Source organism: Elephas maximus, chromosome X, assembly GCF_024166365.1.
Source record: "Elephas maximus indicus isolate mEleMax1 chromosome X, mEleMax1 primary haplotype, whole genome shotgun sequence".
In the NCBI taxonomy this organism is placed as follows: Eukaryota; Metazoa; Chordata; class Mammalia; order Proboscidea; family Elephantidae; genus Elephas; species Elephas maximus.
Window position 1 is genome coordinate 91,746,641 of NC_064846.1, and position 24,818 is coordinate 91,771,458.

A 24,818-nucleotide genomic window follows, 5' to 3' on the forward strand; every position below is an offset into this window, starting at 1 on the left:
TGTCCTTCTCTGAGGACTGGTCCCTCCTGATAACATGTCCAAAGTACACGAGACAAAGTCTCAGCATCCTCACTTCTAAGGAGCATTCTGGCTGTACTTCTTCCAAGACAGATTTGTTTTTTCTTCTGGCAGTCCATGGTATATTCAATATTCTTTGTCAACACTAAAATTCAAAGGCAAGTGAGGAGGAGAAATAAGGATATGTTAGCCCTGATACTTGTGGGTCCAGCTGCAACTCTCTAGTACTGTGGTTAGCTGCGGCTGCTGGTCACACCTGGACCACATTCATAGCTGTCTTGTAGTGTGCCATAAGTTTTCCCCAGCTGAAGTTCTGAAAGCTCCACTCAATAAGCACAATATCAGGAACTTATAGACAATAAATTTGGGTTTTAGAGGCAGACAACCCTGGGTTTCAAGAAAAAAAATGAACTCAGCCCGTGGCTTATCTCCATACATAATCATTCATTTCTCTTTCCCTTCTCCCTTCTTTTGTCCTTTTTTCTCTCTCTCTTCTCTTTCCATTGCTTCCTTCATGTTTTTCTTTCTTGTAATCACAGAGTAATCTTTAATAGAAACAGAGAACAGTTTTGAATGTTACTAACACTTGATAATTCAACCCCATCTTTAAATTTTCTCAGCTAGAAATTTGGGAAATTTTTTTTTTTTGCTTCTGTTGTGCTTTTCTTCCAACTGATCAGAAAATTTGGCCATTCAGGACTTGCATCAATTCATTCAGAGACCTCTGAAGCCTTACCCACACCCATTATGCAGATCTCCTCTGTCATTTTCTTCCATTGCATTCCATTTCTTTCCTTTCCATTCTTGGATGAGAATATGTTACTGTAGGGAAGAATGTGCTGTCAAACCTGCCCCTGCCTGAGCCTGGTGATAACCCGTGGTGACCATCACATCCTGGTTGGGGCCACATATTATGTTGCTATAGAACTCAGCCAGGAGGACTAGAACCTCCTTGAGCACCCAGAGGAGAAGTAAGAAATGGCTAGTGATGATCCCATCATGTCGACGTGACGTTTACTCTATCCTGATTCAGGCACATCTGCAGGAAGATTCAGAGCTCTGAACCCAGGTATCACCAGTAGGTTTCTCTGGAAGTGACTCCTATGGTGCTGGCAGCACAAGGCATTCTTCGTTCTGATCACAGGCTTACCAGTTGCACTGATCACCTGTCATGAGAGGGAGCCCTTGGGGCCATTCCAAGTGACTTAGAGTGCCTCATCAGTCTTATGAAGACAAAGCTCTTTCCGTTTTTACTCTCATCCTCATTGGATTCATATTCAATATCATTGGCACCTGGGCCCAGAGATAAACCTGAGTAATCAAAATAGTCCTATCTTCAGAATCATCATTTTCCTCAAACAACCACAGTATTGTTACTGGGTCAAGCTGGACATCCTGGTTGTTTCTTCTCATAGGATGTCATTTCCTAGCATCCTTTTCAGTCTCTAAATCAAATAGCCCTCTCATAAGGGGGAAAAAAGTCATCTAACTGTGGTTAAAATTTTCATTGCCTGATTAACTTTGATGTTAAGCATCTTCTTCCATGAAGGGTGGGAGATATGGGAATGGTGGCAAAGACAGAGATTCCTGCAGGTCACCACATATACCCAACAATATTCAGGTTACGAAAAGAGACACCATTTAATCTAAGAATGGTAGGATGCTTGCTACACTATTTTTTTTAAGTGTGGTGAAAATATAAGCAACAAAATACGCATGAATTCAACATTTTTACATGTGTAACTCAGTGACATTGATTATATTCTTCAAGTTCTGTCACCATTGTCATTATCCTTTTCCAAATTATTCTACCACAACATAAACTCAACGCTCCTCTCCCATCTCTCCCTTCCTCCCATCTCTCGTAACCATTAATAATCGTTGGTTTCCATATACTTGCTTATTTCGTTAAGTGAGATTACACAGTATTTTTCCTTTTGCAACTGATTTATTTTGCTTAGCATAATGTTTTCAAGGTTCGTCCATGTTGTAGCATGCACCAGGACTTCATTTCTCTTTGTGGCTGAGTAATGTCCATTGTATCTGTATACCACATTCTGTTTATCCATTCGTCTGTTCCCCCATATGTCTGTCAGTTTGTGGTACTGTGAGGGCTTGCGTGTTGCTGTGATGCTGGAAGCTATGCCACAGATATTCAGATACCATGGCGGACAGGTTTCAGCTGAGCTTCCAGACTAAGACAGACCAGGAAGAAGAACCCAGCAGTCTACTTCTGAAAAGAATTAGTCAGTGAAAACCTTATGAATAGCAGTGGAACATTGTCTGATATAGTGACGGAAAATGAGCCCCCCAGGTTGGAAAGCACTCAAAAGATGACTGGGGAAGAGCTCCCTCCTCAAAGTAGAGTCAACCTTAAGGACGTGGATGGAGTCAAGCTTTCAGGACCTTCATTTGCTGATGTGGCATGACTCAAAATAAGAAGAAACAGCTGCAAACATCCATTAATAATTGGAACCTGGAATGTATGATGCATGAATTTAGGAAAATTGGAAACCCTCAAAAATGAAATGGAATGCATAAAGATCTATATCCTAGGCATTAGTGAGCTGAAATGCACTGGTATTGGCCATTTTGAATTGGACAATCATGTGGTCTACTATGCTGGGATTGACAACTTGAAGAGGAATAGCGTTGCATTCATCGTCAAAAAGAACATTTCAAGATGTATCCTGAAGTACAACGCTGTCAGTGATAGGATAATATCCACATGCCTACAAGGAAGACCAGTTAATACAACTATTATTCAAATTTACACGACAACCAGTAAGGCCAAAGATGAAGAAATTGAAGATTTTTACCAACTTCTGCAGTCTGAAATTGATCGAACATGCAATCAGGATGCATCGATAATTACTGGTGATTGGAGTGCGAAAGTTGGAAATGAAGAAGTATTGGTAGTTGGGACATATGGTCTTGGTGATAGGAATGATGCCAGAGATAGCATGATAGAATTTTGTAACACCAACGACTTCTTCATTGCAAACACCTTTTTTCACCAACATACACGGTGACTATACACATGTACCTCGCCAGATGGAATACACAGGAATCAAATCAACCACATCTGTGGAAAGAGTTGATGGAAAAGCTCAATACCATCAGTCAGAACAAGGCTAGGGGCTGACTGCGGATCAGACCATCAGTTACTCATATGCAAGTTGTCTTAGTTACCTAGTGCTGCCATAACAGAAATACCACAAGTGAATGGCTTTAACAAAGAGAAATTTATCTTCTCACAGTAAGGTAAGCTAAAGTGTAAATTCAGGATGTCAGCTCCAAGGGAAGGCTTTCTTTCTCCGTTGGCCTTCTCATCAATCTTCCCCTGGTGCAGAGGAGCTTCTCAGGAGCAGGGACCCCAGGACCAAAGGACACGCTCTGCCCTTGGCACTGCTTTCTTGGTGGTATGAGTTCCCCCGTCTCTCTGCTTGCTTTTATCTTTTATATCTCAAGAGATTGTCTCAAGACACACTCTAATCCTGTAAGTTGAGTCCTGCGTCACTAACACAACTGCCACCCATCCTCCCTCATTAACATCATGGGGCAGGATTTACAACATATAGGAAAATTACACAATACAGGGGATCATGGCCCAGCCCAATTGATAAACACATTTTTGGGGACACATGATTCAATACATGACACAAGTTCAAGTTGAAATGGAAGAAAATTAGAACAGGTCCACGAGAGCAAAAATATGACCTTGAATATATACCAACTGAATTTAGAGACCATTTCAAAAATAGATTTGAGGTGTTGAATACATACCAACTGAATTTAGAGACCATTTCAAAAATAGATTTGATGTGTTGAACAATGACCAAAGACCAGATGAAGTGTGGAATGACATCAAGGACATCATACATGAAGAGAGCAAGAGGTCATTGAAAAAACAGGAAAGAAAGAAAAGACCAAGATGGATGTCAGAGGAGACTCTGAAACTTGCTCTTGAACGTCGAGCAGCTAAAGCAAATGGAAGAAATGATGAAGTAAAGAACTGAACAGAAGATTTCAAAGAGAGACTCGAGAAGACAAAGTATTATAATGACATGTGTGAAGAGCTGGAGATAGAAAACCAAAAGGGAAGAACATTCTCGGTGTTAAGCTGAAAGAACTGAAGAAAAAATTCAAGCCTCGAGTTACAACAGTGAAGGATTCTATGGGGACAATATTAAATGACTCAGGAAGCATCAAAACAAGATGGAAGGAATACACAGAGTCATTATACCAAAAAGAATTAGTCAATGTTCAACCATTTTGAGAGGTGGCATATGATCAGGAACCAATGGCAATAAAGGAAGGATTTCAAGCTGCCCTGAAGGCATTGGCAAAAAACAAAGCTCCAGGAATTGACGGAATATCAGTTGAGATGTTTCAACAAATGGATGCAGCACTGGAAGTGCTTACTCATCTATGCCAAGAAATTTGGAAGACAGCTACCTGGCCAAACAACTGGAAGAGATCCATATTTATGCCTATTCCCAAGAAAGGTGATCCAACCGAATGGGGAAATTATTGAACAATATCATTAATATCACACACAAGCAAAATTTTGCTGAAGGTTGTTCAAAAGCGACTGAAGCAGTGTATTGACAGGCAACTGCCAGAAATTCAGGCTGGATTCAGAAGAAGACGTGGAACCAGGGATATCATTGCTGATGTCAGAAGGGTCTTGGCTGAAAGCAGAAAATACCGGAAAGATGTTTACTTCTGTTTCATTGACTATGCAAAAGCATTCGACTGTGTGGATCATAGCAAATTATGGATAACATTGAGAAGAATGGGAATTCCAGAACACTTAATTGTGCTCATGAGGAACCTTTACATAGATCAAGAGGCAGTTGTTCAGACAGAACAAGGGGATACTGCATGGTTTAAAGTCAGGAAAAGTGTGCATCAGGGTTGTATCCTTTCACTATACCTATTCAGTCTGTATGCTGAGCAAATAATCCGAGAAGCTGGACTATATGAAGAAGAACGGGGCATCAGGATTGAAGGAAGACTCATTAACAACCTATGTTATGCGGATGACACAACCTTGCTTGCTGAAAGTGAAAAGGACTTGAAGCACTTACTGATAAAGATTCAAGACCACAGCCTTCAGTATGGATTGCGCCTCAAAATAAAGAAAACAAAAATCCTCACAACTGGGCCAATGAGCAACATCGTGATAAACAGAGAAAAGATTGAAGCTGTCAACGATTCCATTTTACCTGGATCCACAATCAACACCCGTGGAAGCAGCAGTCAGGAAATAAAAAGACACATTGCATTGGGCAAATCTGCTGCAACAGACCTCTTTAAAGTGTTGAAAAGCAAAGATGTCACCTTGAAGACTAAGGTGAGCCTAACCCAAGCCACAGTATTTTCAATCACATGGTATGCATGTCAAAGCTGTACAGTGCATAAGGAAGATGGAAGAAGAATTGATGACTTTGAATTGTGGTGTCGGCAAACAATATTGGATATACCACGGACTGCTAAAAGAACAAACAAATCTGTCTTGGAAGAAGTACAACCAGAAAGCTCCTTAGAAGCAAGGGTGGTGAGACTACATCTTACATACTTTGGACATGTTGTCAGGAGGGATCAGTCCCTGGAGAAGGACATCATGCTTGTAAAGTACAGGGTCAACGAAAAAGAGGAAGATCCTCAACGAGATGGATTGACGCAGGGGCTGCAACAATGGGCTCAAGCATTACAAAGATTGTGGGCATGGTGCAGGACTGGGCAGTGTTTCTTTCTGTTGTACATAGGGTCTCTATGAGTTGGAACTGACTCCACGGCACCTAAAAACAACATTCATCTTTTAATGGATATTTCACTTGCTTCCACATTTTGGCTATTGTAAACAGAGCTGCAATGAACATTGGTATACAGGTTTCTATTTGCATTCCTGTTTTCACTTCTTCTGGCATATACCTAAGATTGGGAGTGTTGGGTCATTTGATAGTTCTTTGCTCAACTTTTCGAGGAAACTCAAAACTATTTTTTCACAGTGGTTGTGCCATTTTATATTCCCACCAGCATTGGATGAGGGTTCCTAGTTTCTCCACAACCTCTCCCACACCTGTTGTTTTCAATTTTTTTTTAATTGTTGTCGTTCTAATGGGGGTAGGGCGGTATCTCATTGTGGTTTTGATTTGTATTTCTAGTGGCTATAATTTGAAGCCCTGGTGGCACAATCATGAGCCTGGCTGTTAACAAAAACGTTGGCTGTTGGAACCGCCCCAGCAGCATCATGAGAGAAAAATTCTGGTGATCTGCTCTCATGAACACCCTATGGAGCAGTTCTGCTCTGTCACATGGGGTTACTATGAATCGGAATCGACAACAACAGCAAGTGCTAATTACGTTGAGCATCTTTTCATGTGCTGGTTGGCCATTTGAATATACTCTTTAGTGAAATGTCTGTTCAAGTCTTTGTCCTTTTTTTTGATTGGATCATTTGTCTTTTTGTTGTTAAGTTGTAGAAGTTTTTTTTTTAAAATATATTTTGTATATTAGACCCTTAATATATATATGGTTCCCGAAAATTTTCTCTCAGTCTGTAGTCTTTTCGATTTTTGATAAAGTCTTTCAATGAACAAAATAGTTAATTTTTATGAGGTCTCACTTACCTATTTTGTCTTTTGCTGCTCGAGCTTGTGTTGTCATATCTAATACTCCATCATTAAAAAATAGACCCCATATGGGGGTTTGGGGACTATGGCTTAAGGGGACTTCTAAGTCAATTGGCATAATAAACTCTATTATGAAAACATTCTGCATCCCACTTTGAAATGTGGCGTCTGGGGTATTAAATGCTAACAAGCGGCCATCTAAGATGCATCAATTGGTTTCAACCTACCTGGATCAAACGAGAATGAAGAACACCAAGATCACATGATAACTATGAGCCCGAGACAGAAAGGGCCACATGAACTAGAGTCTTACATCATCCTGAGACCAGAAGAACTAGATGGTGCCCGGCCACAACTGATGACTGCCCTGACAGGGAGCACAACAGAGAACTCCTGAGGGAGCGGGAGAACAGTGGGATGCAGACCCCAAACTCTCATAAAAAGACCAGACTTAATGGTCTGACTGAGACTAGAAGAATCCCAGCAGTCATGGCCCCCAAACCTTCTGTTGGCCCAGGACATGAACCATTTCCGAAGACAACTCATCAGACATGGAAGGGACTGGACAATGGGTTGGAGAGAGATGCTGATGAAGAGTGAGCTACTTGTATCAGGTGGACACTTGAGACTGTATTGGCATCTCCTGTCTGGAGGGGAGATGGGAGGGTAGAGAGGGTTAGAAACTGGCAAAACGGTCACAAAAGGAGAGAATGGAAGAAGGGAGCAGGCTGACTCATTAGGCGGAGAGTAAATGGGAGTATGTAGTAAGGTGTATATAAGCTTATATGTGACAGACTGACTTGATTTGTAAACTTTCACTTAAAGCACAATAAAAATTATTTAAAAAAAATAGGCCCCACAGCCATGCTGCTATGTTTTCTTCAAAGAATTTTATGCTTTTAGTTTTCACATTTAAGTCCTTAATCCATTTTTAATTGCTTTATGTGTATGGTGTGAGGCATGGATCCTGATTCATTCTTCTGCATGTGGAGATCCAAATTTCCCAGCATCATTTATTGAAGAGATTCTTCCTTCCCTATTGAATAAACTTAGCACACTTGACAAAAATCAGTTGACCATAGATATATGGATTTATTTCTGGGCTGTCAGTTTTATTCTATTGGTCTGTATGTCTATTATTATACCAGTAACAGGCTATTTGAATTACTGTGGCTTTATACTATGTTTTGAAATCAGGAAGCGTGAGTCCTCCTACTTTATTCTTCTTCAAGGTTGATTTAGCTATTTGGGGTTCTTTGCTGCTCCATATAAATTTGAAGATTAATTTTTTCATTTCTGCAAAGAAGGCTGTTGGAATTTTGATGAGGATTGCACTGAATTTATAGATTGCTTTGTTTTGTTTTGTTTTGTTTTGTTTTTGGTTAGTATTGACACCTTAACTATATTAAGCCTTCCAATCCACGTACATGGAATGTTCTTCCATTTATTTCGGGCTTCTTTAATTTCTTTCAGTAAAGTTTTATAGTTTTCTATGTGCAAGTCTTTCACCTTCCTGGTTAAATTTATTACTAGGTACTTTACTGTTTTAGATACTATTGTAAATGCTAATGTTTCCTTAATTTCCTTTTCCGCTTGCTCATTGCTAATGTATAAAAACCCAACTGATATTTGTGTGTTGACCTTGTACCCTACCCCTTTGCTGAATTCATTTATTAGTTATAAGTTTTCTTGCGGATTCTTTGGAGTTTTCTATGTTTGATACAGTAGTTTTTACAAAAACGCAACCTATAGAGGCTATGGGAAGTAAACTAAGTACTAATTAAGTGATTATCCCTTGGCTGTGGAACTACATGTGATTTTTTTTTCATTCATTCTGCTAACTTTTCCCTAATTTTTCTCCTAAGTTTTCTCCAATGAGAATGTCAAGTCCACATGGTGTGTTAAAAACAAGAATAAGGTCTGGAATGAAGGGCTCACAGTGCTGGTCAAAGAAGACAGGGTGATTGGTTCCAAAGCAATTGCCTGAGGCCATTTCCTAAGATAAAGCTAAGCAAGAGAAAGAAACATTCTGGCACAAGCCTATGAATTGACAGGTTCATCTATTATTCATCTATTATTGTCCCTTTGGCTACCCTGTGCACCTCCAACCTCCTGAAATTTCATACTATGTGGCAAAAGCCTGGATTTTTCCAGGTAGTTCTATGGACCAGTCCTCTAATTTTTTTCTCTAGGAAGGGAAATTTTAAGTGGAGCTAAGCTTGCTGTATTGTGTGATTCACTTTCTCTTTGTGGGTTAGCAGTGGAGGCTTCTGGAGGTAATCCAAGACAGGGAAGGATAGTCATACTGGATAGGTTGGAAGAGGGAATAGCGGAAGTTAAGTTTATTTTCACGGATAAAGGAAACCAGAGTTGGATGGCCATGAGGATGATGATTGTTGTTTTATAGAAATGACCCGGCAAGTAGTCTCACAGCTACTTTTTTTTAGCAGACAAGATGGATACTAATGGTCTCTACTGTGGGTGGTGATTATATTTCTCCTCAGATGCTAAGTTGTAGAACATAAATTTAGCACTGACCAGGCAGACACAGCAATGGTGCTATGGGTGGAAAGTATGAAAATGTACATATTATTTGAATATATGATGACAGATATGCTTTTTACAAAGGTTGAGATGTGTAAAGGATGAGCCAATTTACATTGCCATTAATCTTGCTTTCAAAACTAGAGAAAAATTACCGAGGGTCTGGTCAGGTATCATGTGGCCCAAACATGCCAGAAACAGAAGTTTTATTAAACGCTGATTTCTATTAGGCTGATTTCAGGTTGACTAGGACAGAGTGAGTGAAGGAGAGGGGGGAGAGGGTAGGACAGGAAGCCAGAAAGTTAGCCAGGGATTAAATCTCGTAGGGTTTTACAGGCCAAGGACTTGGCTTTTCACTCTGAGTGAGATCAGAAGCCATCGTAGGGTTTTGAGTTAAGGAATTACATATCTTACAAAATACATCAATAACCCCCCCCAAAAAAGGTTTTAAAAATATATGTGGGTGAATGTGTTAGTTACCTAGTGCTGTATAACACAAATACTACAAGTGGGTAGCTTCTTTAACAAACAGAAAGTTATCTTTTCACATTTCAGGAGGCTAGAAGTACATATTCAGGGTGCCAGCTCTGGAGGAAGGCTTCCTCTCTCTGTTGGCTCTGGGGAAAGGTCCTTCTCTGTTTTCAAATCTGTTCCTTGGTTCCTTGGAGATCTCATGTGGCATGGCCAGTATCTTCCCCCATCTCTGCTTGCTTAATCTACCCCTTTTATATCTCAAAAGAGATTCACTCAAGATATACCCTACATTCATTCTGCATCATTAACATAACAAAGAAAGCCCACTCGCAAAAGAAATTATAACCACAGGTATAGGGGTTAGGATGTACAACACGTATTTTGGGGGGACACGATTCAATCTATAACATTCCACCCTTTGGCCTCCTAAATTAACATACTTCCCACATTCAAAACACATTTACTCCATCACATCATACCAAAAGGTTTAAATCACCTCCAAACCCAAAATCTTATCTTCTGGATCATCTAAATCAAACACAAGTTAGAATTTATGCATATTCCATCCTGGGACAAAATTCCTCTTCATCTGTGTACCTGTGAAATCTAGAATACAAATTATCTGCTTCCAAAGTACAATGGTAGAACAGGAACAAGGTAGACATTTCCATTACAAATGGGAGAAACTGGAGGGAAAGAAGGGATAACGAGCACCAAGCAAGTTTAAAACCCAGAATAACAAACTACATCAGCTCTCAAGGCTAGAAATACTCCTCTGTTCTCTGAGACTATCTAGGCAATGGTTCCACCCTCCAGACTCTGGGTGTTGGCCGTGCTTTCTGGATTCTGGTTGGAGGCCCCTCATCCTTCAGCTTCAGCCCTACCCTCCAGGACCACTGAGACAGCAACTCTGCTCCCTTGGCTTTGGATGGCTCCGTTCTCCTAGTCCATCTGTGTAGTGACCCCAAACCCTTAGCCCTGGCAGGCTCTATTCTCCTGCTCCTTGGGCATGACAGCGCCACTCCCTCAGCTTTGGGCAGTGGTCCCATCCTCTTGGCACACCTGGATGGCTGCCACACAGACTGGAACTAAGTTGGTGGAGATTGCACTCTTTGAAATTTAGAAAGCCATGGCTCCACCCTTTGAAACCTAGGGGGTGATAGCTCCAGCCTTTAAAACCCAGGAGACTGTGGCTCCACCCTTTGAGACCTAGAAGGCTGTTGCTGCACCTTTTGAAACCCATGAGATCATAGCTCCACCCTTTGAAGCCAAATCAACCCTTCATCCAGTGTTTCTTCCAACTGTTCTGCTAATCTTCAGGTGGCTCCAGGGATCGTCCTTTTCTTTTCTTGGAAAACAACATATGTAACTCCTTAGGCCTGTGTGGTAGTTAAGGTTGTGTGTCAACTTGGCTGGGCCATGATTCTCAGTGGTTTGGCAGTTATGTAATGATGTAATTTGGCAGTTATGTAATGATGTAGTTATTCTCCATTTGTGATATAATGTAATCACTTCCATAATATGATCTGATGTGATCAGCTAGTTAGTTGTAAGGGCAGCTTCCTTGGGGGTGTGCTCTGCATTCGATATATATGGACCTTCTGGAAAAGCTTGCTGGCTTTTGCTTGTTCTGAATCCTGCATCCAGCTCATTATCATCTGATCTCCAGTTCTTTGGACTTGATCAAGCAGCCTGCTGTATTGCCTTCCAATCTTGGGATTAAAAAGCCTCCACAGCCTATGAGAAAGCAGCCTGCCATCTGATCTGCCAATCTTGGGTTCATCAGCACATGCAGCTACGTGAGTCAGGAGAAACCTCCAGCCTGACACCTAAGCCAAGGATATGGGACTTGCCAGCCTCTACAACTGTGTGAGCCATTTCTTTCAGACAAATCTCTCTCTCTCTCAGTATATATATATACATATATGTATATATGTATATATGTATATATGTATATATGTATATATGTATATGTGTATGTGTATGTGTATGTGTATGTGTATGTGTATGTGTATGTGTATGTGTATGTGTATGTGTATGTGTATGTGTATGGAGCCCTAGTGACAAAGTGGCTAAGAGCTGGGTTGCTAACCAAAAGATTGGCAGTTTGAATCCACCAGCTGCTCCTTGGAAACCCTATGGGGCAGTTCTACTATGTTCAGTAAGGTCGCTATGAGTAGGAATCAACAGCAACAAGTTTGGCTTCTTATATTATATATATACATACACACACTTCACTAGTTTTTCATTCTCTTGAGAATCTAGCCTAAGACATTTGGTACTGAGAGTGGTCCTAGAGAAACAAAATCGTAAGGATAAGTTTTCTAAATTGGCTCTCAAGTCTGGTTAGTCTTAAAGATGTTGGTGACTGTGTTCCCAGTAGTAAAGAGGGCATTGCTAATCCATGGTGTCAGATGGCGATAGAAATAAGCGAAATATCATCACCAGTAGAGCAAATATTGGTGAGAGGTGAGGCTCTGGGTGATTGCATATTTGATACTTTTCTACAATTTTGTCAGAATGAGAAGTATAAGGAACCTGGCTGGTTAGTCCTTCTTTTGTTAGACAAAGTACTGAAAGAAAGAGTTGACCTCAGGGCTTCAGAGTCAAAGCCCAAATGCCACATAAATGACCTCAAATTTTCCACTTCTGCCTTGAAAGAAAGTCTTATTTCTTGTAGTAACAGAGCTGATATTGCTGAAAATCAAACCCAGAGTCTAATCCTAAGAGTGGCTGAATTACTGCGCCAATTGAATTCCCAGTATCGAATGGCATCTGAACGTAAAGTGAGGGAATTGATTGAGAAGGAATGGGACCCTGAAACATTAGATGGGAACATATGGGCAGATAACCAGGAAGCTGGGGACACTGAGCCCCTAAATTCCTTTGAATCACTCCTGCCAACAGAAACAACTCTCTCACTCCCATCTGAAGAGATTACCCCATCTTGTCTGCTAAGCCACTCTCCCCAGTAAAACCATTAGCCTCTCCACCCACATCTGATGAGATTAAGCCAGCTATGTCTGAAGAACTTTGGTCTGAGATATCACCTGAGGTGGTGCCTGAGCCATTGCTGGGGTCATCGCCTGAGGCAGATGCCTTATAAAGACATTGTTGAATGTTCTGTGAACATATCCCCACCACCCAATTTTGTTTCTAGAACTATAACTAAACTTAAGTCCCAGTGAGCCCCAAAAGGTGAAGTACAAAGTGTGACCCTGGAGGAGGTACGCTACACTCTAAAAAAACTGCTTCACTTATCAAATATGTACAAACAGAAACCTGGGAGATGTATGTGGGGATGGCTATTAAGGGTGTGGGATAATGGTGCAAGGAACATAAAGTTGCATCAGTCTGAGGTTATTGATACACGCCCACTAAGTACAGATTCTTCATTCAGTATTTCAGCTTCAGAGGTTAAGAAAGGATCTAATAGTTTATTTGGTTGGTTCATTGAAGCATGGATTACACAGTGGCCTACACTAAATCAAGTTGAAGTACCAGACCTGCCTTGGTATGCTGTAGGAGAAAGTATCCAAAGGCTTAGGGAAATTGGCATGTTAGAGTGGATTATCAGCTTAGACCCACAGACCCACACATGGAGTGCCCAGAGGACACATCTTTTACCGCAACATTGAGGAACAAATTTGTGAAGGGAGCCCCAGCATCCTTGAAGACTGCTGTAATTGCTATTTTATGTCAGATTCGACAGTGGGAACTGCCCTAACTGAATTAAGACACCTAATTACAATAGGGATGAAAGGACCCCTTGGTGGAAGGAGCCAAGTGTTGGCATTCAATCCACAAGGTGGATTGACAAGGTGGGTGTGGTTACTGTAATGGACAGCAGAATAGTCTGAATCATATGGAGTATGATATTGTCTACTTAGTCATGATGTGCCTAGGAGTGAAATACATGGGAAATCTACTAAATATTTACTTGATCTGCACAAGCAGAAGAATTCTAGGTCAAGTGAGTAGCAGTCTAACTTGAATTGCCAGAATAGAGAGTCACGGACCCTCAATCAATTCCCAGACTTAAGCCAGTTTACAGAACCAGAACCCCTTGAGGACGGACCCCACTATGCTTCCAAAAATTTATACTGATAATCTTTCTCCCACCCTTCCCAAGGGGATCTAAAGCCTTTTACAAAAGTGACTATTCATTGGGAAAAAGGAATAATCATACCTTTCAGGGATTACTGGATACTGGCTCTAAACTAACACTAGTTCCAGGAGACCCAAGATGTCACTACGGCCCAACAGTCAGAGTGGGGGCATATGGAGGTCAGGTTATGAATGGAGCCTTAATTCAGGCTCATCTCACAGAGGGTCTAGTGGGCCCTGGACCCATTCTTTAGTGATTTCCCCACATCCCAATTCAAGTCACCTATTTGGCCTGTGCAAAGAAACAAATGGATCTTGGAGAATGACAGTGAATTATTGAAAATGTAATCATGTGGCGACTCCAATTGCAGCTGCAGTTCCAGATGTGGTTTTATTGCTTGAGCAAATTAATACATCTCCTGCTATCTGATATGGAAGTATTGATTGGGCCAATGACTTTTTCTTTACTCATTTCAAAGGGTTACCAGAAGCAGTTGGCCTTCAGCTGGCAAGGCCAGCAATACATCTTCACTATCCTATGTCAGGGGTATATCAACTCTCCAGACTGATACCATAATTTAGTCTGCAGGATTCTTAATCACCATTCCCTTGAACAAGACATCACGCTGATCCATTACATTGATGTCACTATGCTGATTGGACCTAATAGGGAAAAAGTGTCAATTACTCTAGACTTATTTTAAAACGTTTGCATGCTAGAGTGGGAAATTAATCCCCAAAAAATTCAGGTGCCTTCCACCTCACTGTAATTTCCAAGGGCCCAGTGGTGTGGGGCATGTCAACATATTCTTTCTATGAAACAAATTGCCAACCAAGAATTGTAAATCCAGCAAAACTATCTCTCAAATATGACTTAGAAATTAGGACATTTCCAGACAAACAGAAGTTTAGGGAATTTGCAAAAACCAAAACAAAATTACAAGAAATACTAAAGGGAGTCCACCAGTTAGAAAGTCAATAACATCAAATAACAGCCGAAAACTAAAACAGAGGACAGAGTAACCAGATATCAACCCAGACACGGAAATTACAAAAATAAGTCAAAGCTAAAACACTCAAAACAGGTAAACAGAGAAGTCATCATGTAAAACATGACAACACTAAAACAAAAAAGAGGGACTAAAAAATGTAGTCATAGATCTTTCATATGAAGAGGAAGTCAAAGTGAAATAAAGAAGTAAAAGATTGGTTTAAACTCAGAAAAAAAGGGGTAAATATTAAGGTAACCACAAAGGAAACTAACAGTCCTACACATTGAAATAAAAAACAAGAAAAACATAAAGACGCAGCAAATACAAAATCAACAACAATGAAAGAGGAAAAGAAAATATATTAAAGAAAAATGACAGCACAGAAAATTAAGTGGAACAAAGAAACTGTCAATTACACACACACAAAAAGACATCAAGGAGGCGGGACCAAGATGGCTGACTAGGCAGAAGCTTCCACTGAACCCTCTTACGACAAAGACTCGAAAAAACGAGTGAACTGATTACATACATGACAATCTACGAACCCTGACAATCAAACATAGACCTAAGGAATTGACCTGAGTGAAGGGGAGTGAGAGACCACGCGCTGAAGCAGCAACCAGTTCCAGAGCCTGGTGTGCCTTAGTGCCAGAGCGGTGGAGCTGATCATGACTTCCTGAGACAAGGCAAGCACAGGACACAGCCCTAAACCCCGGGGGCAGTGCTTTGGTGCCAGAACAGTGGGGCTGATCGTGGCTTCCTGACACAAGGCAAGCACGGGACACAGCCCTAACCCCCTGGGCCAATCTCGGCAGGGTCCCAGCCAGTGCAAGCAGCCTACACACTGATGGGGCTGACAGAGGAATGAGGGACCGTGCGGAACCAGTGACTGGTTCCAGAGCCTGGGGCGCATAGTGCCCCAGCTCTGATCCTTTGGTGCTGGGTTTGGAGCAAGTGCAGTGGGGCTGATAGTGGCTTCCCGAGACAAGGCAAGCATGGGATGCAGCCCTAACCCCCAGGGGCAATCACCATGGGGACCCAGTCAGCATACACAGGCTACAAACCAACCTGAGTGACAGAGGAGCAAGAGACTGAGCAGAAGCAGACCCCCCAGCCCTGATCTCTTGGTGTTGGGCTTTGGAGTGAGTGATGCAGGGCTGATGGTAGCTTCCTGAGCCAAGGCAAGCATGGGACACAGCCCTAACCATCTGGAGCAATCTCAGCAGAGACCCAGCCAGCACACACAGGCTACACACCCCTCTGGAACCTCAGATAAAACCGCCCTCATCAAAAAAGGTAAGTGATTTTGTCTATTTTACTGCACCACTCTCTCCTATCTATCTGATCCCTCCTCTCCCTGCCCCAGCTGCCATCATTAACATTCAAATTCCCTGGGCAAGAGAGAGAAGTGCTCTACTTTTTTTTTTTCTCTAACCCGTTCTCCTGGCCTGGGAAAAGCTGCAATTAACTATCAGGGGAAAAATCCTTTCCTGACTTCCCTCAGCTGGAATAACAGTACAGAAGCAGCTCCATCCAGGCATAAGAGATCCGGTCTTTGGCTTTCACCCCTACATGGAACCAGGTGGCTATTATAATGCAAAGACAATTCTGTTAGAGATCTGACTGTAATTGTTTCAGCTGAGCAGTGGAGAGGCAGATTTTGGAGGTCTGATACCACTCTACCTATTGAATAGACCCCTCACTGACCCACAGCAGGGAACTGACGGCTGAGGCTCCATCCACACCACCTAGTATATATATATATATACACACCACCTAGCCACCTGCTAAAGAGGTCTGAGGTTAGTGGTGCCTACCAGTCTTTAGAAGTACAAGCATTGAGTGCCTAAGGTACAGCTGCAGAGCCCAGCCACAAAAGTGCTCTAGAGAACAGAGACACTCCTTCCTCACTGGCACTTGGGGGAAGGCTGTCAGCACCCTGCCATCTTTGGTGTATGACCCCTGCCTCTACTAGAAACCAGTGCATACAACCATCACCACTACTCCTCTAAGATAGTAGGTGAGAGCCTACACCACACACCAGGTGACCCACAATCAGGACACCTGAGCTGATTCTATTCAAGAATAGAGAATGGACTCATAGGCTCATATACCTGGTAACAGCTTAAACCAGCTGGTAATGGGACATAAGTGATTCAAAGGCTCCAACAATCAAGTTAGCGCACTCTAGTGGCCCATCTGGGTGTACTGAAACAAAACAAAACAAGAAGATAAGACTCAATGAGCAAATATAAATCATTACAATAACTTATAGACGGCTCGGAGACACCAGTTGATATCAAATCACATAAAGAAACAGTCCATGATTGCTTCTACAAACCCCCGGATCAGAGAATCAAGACCTTTCCCAGACGAAGATATATTCCCAGAATTTCCAGATATAGAAAATAAAAGACTAATATAGAGAATGCTTCAAGACATCAGGGATGACCTCAGAAATGAAATAAGGCAATGTACAGAAAAACCCAAGGAACACACAGATAAAGCAGTTGAAGAAATCAAAAAGATTATTCAAGAAAAATTTAATAAGCTGCAAGAGTCCATAGAGAGACAGCATTCAGAATTTGAAAAGATTAACAATAGAATTACAGAATTAGACAACTCAATAGGAAGTCAGAGGAGCAGAATTGAAGAATTGGAATGCAGAATTGGGAAGATGGAGGATAAGGCAATTGGCACTAATATATTTAAACAAAAATCAGATAAAAGAATTTAAAAAAATGAAGAAACCCTAAGAATCACGTGGAACTTTACCAAGAAGAATAACTTGCGTGTGACTGGAATTCCAGAACAGGGAGGGGTAATAGAAAATACAGAGAGAATAGTGAAGATCTGTTGGCAGAAAACTTCCCTGGCAACATGAACGATGAAAGGATATCTATCCAAGATGCTCATTGAGCCTTATACAAGATAGATCCCAAAAGAAAATCACCAGGACATATTATCATCAAACTTGCCAAAACCACAGAAAAAATTTTAAAAGCAGCCAGGGATAAATGAAAAGTCATGTAAAAAGGAGAATCAATAAGTTCAGACTACTCAGCAGAAACCATGCAGGCAAGAAGGCAATGGGATGACATATATAGAGCACTGAAGGAGAAAAATTGCCAGCCAAAAATCATATACCCAGCAAAACCCTCTCTCAAATATGAAGGTGAAATTAAGTCATTTACAGATAAACACAAGCTTGGAGAATTTGCAAAAACCAAACCAAAGTTACAAGAATTACTAAAGGAAATTCTTTGGTCAGAAAATCAATGCTATCAGATAACAACACAACACAAGGACACAGAACAGAATATCCTGATATCAACTCAGATAGGGAAATCACAAAAACAAAATAAGATTAATAATTTTAAAAAACACTCAAAACAGGGAATCATTGATGTCATTATGTAAAAGATGACAATAATCAATAAAGAGGGACTAAACACAGGAGGCATAGATCTTCCATATGGAGAGGAAATCAAGGCAATATATGGCGATACAAGTTAGCTTTTTACTTAGAAAAATAGGGGTAAATAATTAAGGTAACCACAAAAGGACTAAGAATTCCATACTTCAAAATAAAAACCAAGATAAATATAATGACTCACCAAACATAAATTCAACTACAATGAAAATGAGGAACACACAATTTACAAAGAAAAACCTCTCACCACAAAAAACTAAGTGGAAAAATGAAATTGTCAACAACACACAAAAAAAGGTATCAAAATGACAGCACTAATTACTTATCTATAATTATGCTGAATTTAAATGGACTAAATGCACCCAAAAAAGACAGAGAGTTGCAGATTGGATAGAAAAAACATAATCCAGCTGTATGCTGCCTACAAGAGATACACCTTAGAATTAGAGACACATACAAACTAAAACTCAAAGGACAGAAAAAAATATACCAAGCAAACAATAATCAAAAAAGAGGAGGAGTGGCAATATTAATTTCTGACAAAATAGACTTTAAAGTTAAATCCACCGCAAAGGATAAAGAAGGACACTTTATAATGACTGAAGGGTCAATTTACCAGGAAGATATAACCATTTTAAATATTTATGCACCCAATGACAGGGCTGCAAGATACATAAAACAAAGTCTAACAGCATTGAAAAGTGAAATAGACACCTCCACAATTATAGTAGGAGACTTCAACAGACCAGTTTCGATGAAGGACAGGACATCCAGTAAGAAGCTCAATAAAGACACGGAAGATCTAATTGCCGCAATCAACCAACTTGATCCCATAGATTATACAGAACACTCCACCCAACAGCTGCACATGAAACATTCTCTAGAATAGACCACATATTAGGTCATAAGCAACCTTTGCAGAATCCAAAATATCAAAATATTACAAAGGATCTTCTCAGACCATGAGGCCACAAAAGTAGAAATCAATAACAGAAAAGGAAGGGAAAAGAAATCAAATATTGGAAACTGAACAATACCCTTCTCAAAAAAGACTGGATTATAGAAGACATTGAGGATGGAATAAAGAAATTCATAGAATCCAATGAGAATGAAAACATTTCCTATCAGAACCTTTGGGATACAGCAAAAGCAGTGCTCAGAAGTCAATTTATATCAATAAATGCACACATCCAAAAGAAGAAAGGGCCAAAATCAAAGAACTGTCCCTACAACTTGAACAAATAGAAAGACAGCAACAAAAGAAACCATCAGGCACCAGAAGAAAACAAATAATAAAAATTAGAGCAGAATTAAATGAATTAGAGAACAGAAAAACAATTGAAAGAGTTCACAAAACCAAAAGCTGGTTCTTTGAAAAAATCAGCAAAATTGATGAACCATTGGCCAGACTGACTAAAGAAATACAGGAAAGGAAACAACCTGGATAATAGATGAGATGGGCCATATGACAACAGACCCAACTGCAATTCAAAGAATCATATCAGATTACTATGAAAAATTGTACTCAAACAAATTTGAAAACCTAGAAGAAATGGATAAATTCCTAGAAACTGCCTACCTAAACTAACACAAACAGAAGTAGAACAACTAAATAGACCCATAACAAAAAAAGAGATTGAAAAGGTAATCAAAAAACTCCCAAGAAAAAAAAAAAAACCCTGGCCCTGACAGATTCACTGCAGAGCTCTACAAAACATTCAGAGAAGAGGTAACACCACTACTACTAAAGGTATTTCAAAGCATAGAAAAGGATGGAATACCCGCTAACTCATTCTGTGAAGCCAGCATATCCCTGATAGCAAAACCAGTTACAGACACAACAAAAAAAGAAAATTACAGACCTATATCCCTCATGAACATAGATGCAAAAATCCTCAACAAAATTCTAGCCAGTAGAATTCAACATTTCAAAAAAATAATTCACCATGACCAAGTGGGATTTATATACCAGGTATGCAGGGATGCTTTAACATTAGAAAAACAATTAATGTAATCCACCATATAAATAAAAAAAAAGGCAAGAACCACATGATTTTATCAAATGATGCAGAAAAGGCATTTGATGAAGTCCAACACCCATTCATGATAAAAAACACTTTCAGCAAAATAGGAAAAGAAGGAAAATTCCTCAATATAATAAAGGGCATTTACACAAAGCCAACAGCCAACATCATCCTTAATGGAGAGATTCTGAAAGCATTCTCCTTGAGAACGGGAACCGGACAAGGATGCCCCTTATCACCACTCTTATTCAACATTGTGCTGGAGGTCCTAGCCAGAGCAATTAGGCTAGATAAAGAAATAAAGCGCATCCAGATTGGCAAGGAAGAAGTAAAAGTATCTCTCTTTGCAGATGACATGATCTTATACACAGAAAACCCTAAAGGATCCTCAAATAAACTACTGAAACTAATAGAAGAGTTCAACAGAGTATCGGGATGCAAGATAAACATAATAAAATCAGTTGGATTCCTCTACACCAACAAAAAGAACATCAAAGAGGAAATCATCAAATCAATACCATTTACCGTAGCCCCCAAGAAGATAAAATACTTATGAATAAATCTAACCAGAGACATAAAAGATATATACAAAGAAAACTACAAGGCACTACTGCAAGAAACCAAAAGAGACCTACGTAAGTGGAAAAACACACCTTGCTCATGGATAGGAAGACTTAACATTGTAAAAATGTCTATTCTACCAAATGCCATCTATATATACAATGCAATTCCGATCCAAATTCCAATGACATTTTTTAATGAGATGGAGAAACAAATTACCAACTTCATATGGAAGGGAAAGTGGCCCTGGATAAGTAAAAAATTACTGAAAAAGAAGAACAAAGTGGGAGGCCTCACTCTACCTCATTTTAGAGCCTATCATACAGCCACAGTAGTCAAAACAGCCTGGTACTGGTACAGCAACAGACACATAGACCAATGGAACAGAATTGAGAATCCAGACATAAATCCATCCACATGTGAGCAGCTGATATTTGACAAAGGCCCAAACCAAAAAAACCAAACCCAGTGCCGTTGAGTCGATTCCAACTCATAGCGACCCTATAGGACAGAGTAGAACTGCCTCATAGAGTTTCCAAGGAGCGCCTGATGGATTCGAACTGCCGACCCTTTGGTTAGCAGCTGTAGCACTTAACCACTACGCCACCAGGGTTTCCTGACAAAGGACCAGTGTCAGTTAATTGGGGAAAAGATAGTCTTTTTAACAAATGGAGCTGGCATAACTGGACATCCATCTGCAAAAAAATGAAATAAGACCCATACCTCACACCATGCAGAAAAACTAACTCAAAATGGATCAAAGACCTAAACATAAAGTCTAAAATGGTAAAGATCATGGAAGAAAAAACAGGGACAACATTAGGAGTCCTAATACATGGCATAAACAGAATACAGAACATTACTAAAAATGCCAAAGAGAAACCAGTTAACTGGGAGCTCCTAAAAATCAAACAGCTGTGCTCATCCAAACACTTCAACAAAAGAGTAAAGACTACCTACAGACTGGGAAAGAGTTTTCAGCTATGACATTTCCGACCAGCGCCTGATCTCTAAAATCTACATGATTCTGCTAAAACTGAACCACGAAAAGACAAACAACCCAATTAAAAAAAAAAGGCAAAGCATATGAACAGGCACTTCACTAAAGAAGACATTCAGGCGGCTAACAGATACATGAGGAAATGCTATCATTAGCCATTAAAGAAATGCAAATCAAAACTACAATGAGATTCCATCTCACTCCAACAAGGCTGGCATTCATCCAAAAAACACAAAATAGTCAAAATTGGAGAGGTTGTGCAGAGACTGGAACACTTATACGCTACTGGTGGGAATGTAAAATGGTACAACCACTTTGGAAGTCAATTTGGTGCTTCCTTAAAAAGCTAGAAATAGAACTACCATAGGATCCAGCAATCCCACTCCTGGGAATATATCCTAGAGAAATAAGTGTCTTTACACGAACAGATATATGCACACCTAAGTTCATTGAAGCACTGTTTACAATAGCAAAAAGTTGGAAGCAACCAAGGTGCCCATCAATGGATGAATGGATAAATAAACATGGAGAAATCTGGAGGACATTTTGCTGAGTGAAATCGGTCAATTGCAAAAGGACAAATATTGTATAAGACCAGTATTATAAGATCTGGAGAAACAGTTTAAGCAGAGAACAAAATACTCTCTGATGGTTACGAGAGGGGGGAGTGCAGGAAGGAGGGAGAGGGGTATTCACTAATTAGATAGTAGGTAAGTTTCATTTTAGGTGAAGGGAAAGACAAAACACAATACAGAAGAGGTCAACACAAATGGACTAACCCCAAAACAAAGAAGTTTCCTTAATAAACTGAACACTTCAAAGGCCAGCATAGCAGGGCCGGGGGTTTGAGGACCATGGTTTCAGGGGACATCTAAGTCAACTGGCATAATAAAATCTATTAAGAAAACATTCTGCATCCCACTTTGAAGAGTGGTGTCTGGGGTCTTAAATGCTAGCAAGCAGCCATCTAAGATGCATGAATTGGTATCAACCCACCTGGAACAGGGAAAAATAAAGAACACCAAAGACACAAAATAATTATGAGCCTAAGAAACAGAAAGGACCACATAACCCAGAGTCTACATCAGCCTGAGACCAGAAGAGCTAGATGGTACCTGACCACAACCGATGACTGCCCTGACAGGGAACTCAACAGAGAACCCCTGATGGAGCAGGAGAGCAGTGGGATGCAGACCCCAAATTCTCATAAAAAGACCAGACTTAAAGGTCAGACTGGGACTGGAGGGACCCCAGAGTCCATGGACCCCAGACCTTCTGTTAGCCCAGGGTAGGAATCATTCCCAAAAGCAACTCTTCAGACAGGGATTGGACTGGAGTAGGGGATGGAAAGTGATACTGGTGAAGAACAAGCTTCTTGGATCAACTGGTCATATAAGACTATGTTGGCATCTCCTGTCTGGAGGGGAGATGAGAGGGCAGAGGTGGCCAGAAGCTACACGAATGGACACGAGGAGAGAAAGTGGAGGGAAGTACTGTGCGATCTCATCAGAGGAAGAGCAATTTGGAGTGTATAGCAAGATGTATGTAAATTTTTGTATGAGAGATTGACCTGATTTGTAAACTTTCACTTAAAGCACAATAATAAAAAAACAAAGACATCAAAATGACAGTGTGAAACTCATACCTATCAAAAATTATGCTGAACATAGATGGACTAAATGCGCCAATAAAGAGACATAGAGTGGCAGAATGCATTAAAAAAATGATCCGTCTATATGCTGCGTACAAGAGACACACCTTAGACTTTGAGACACAAACTAAAACTCAAAGGATGGAAAAATACATATCAAAGAAACTACAATCAAAAAGAGCAGGAGTGGCAATATTAATTTCTGACAAAAGAGGCTTTAAAGTAAAATCCACCACAAAGGATATTGATTTTTGCAGTAGTGTCTTGTAGTTTTCTTTGTATAGGTCTTTTATGTCTCTGGTTAGATTTATTCTAAAGTATTTTATCTTCTTGAGGGCTATTGTAAATGGTATTGATTTGGTGGTTTCTTCTGCGACAGAACATCCAGGAAGAAGCTCAATAAAAACATGAAAGATCTAAATGCCACAATCAATCAACTTGACCTCATTGACATACACACAGCAGTCCACCCAACAGCAGCCAAGTATACTTTCCTTCCCAATGCACATGGAACATTCTCCAGAGTAGACCACATATTAGGACATAAAGCAAGCCTTAACAGAATTCAAAATATTGAAATATTAAAAAGCATCTTTTCTGACCATAACGCCATAAAAGTAGAAATCAATAACAAAAAAAGCAAGGAAAAAAAAATCAAACATAAGGAAACTGAACGACACCTTGCTGAAAAACTATTGGGTTATAGAAGAAATTAAGGATGGAATAAAGAATTCATAGAATCAAATGAGAATGAAAACACATCCTACCAGAACCTTTAGAAAACAGCAAAAGCCGTGTTCACAGGTCCAATTTATAGCAATAAATGCACACATTCAAAAAGAAGAAAGGGTCAAAAATCAAAGCATTAACCCACAAACTCAAACAAATAGAGAACAGCAAAAGAAACCCTCAGCACCAGAAGAAAACAGATAATAAATACTAAAGTAGAATTAAATGAAATAGAGAATAGAAAAACAATTGAAAGAGTTAAGAAGACCAAAATCTGGTTCTTTGAAAAGATTAATAAAATTGATACACCATTGGCCAAACTGACAAACTGAGAAAAGAAAAACAGGAGAGGAAACAAATAGCCTGAATAAGAAATGAGATGAGCGGTATGACAACAGACCCAACTGAAATTAAAAGAATCATTACTGAATACTATGAAAAATTGTACTCTAACAAATTTGAAAACCTAGAGGAAACAGATGAATTACTAGAAACATACCACCTACCTAAACTAACACAGGCAGAGGTAGAACAACTAAATAAACCTATAAAAAAAGAAGAGATTGAAAAGGTAATTAAAAAACTTCCAACAACAACAAAAAAAGCCCTGGCCCTGACGGCTTCAAGGGAGAATTCTACCAAAC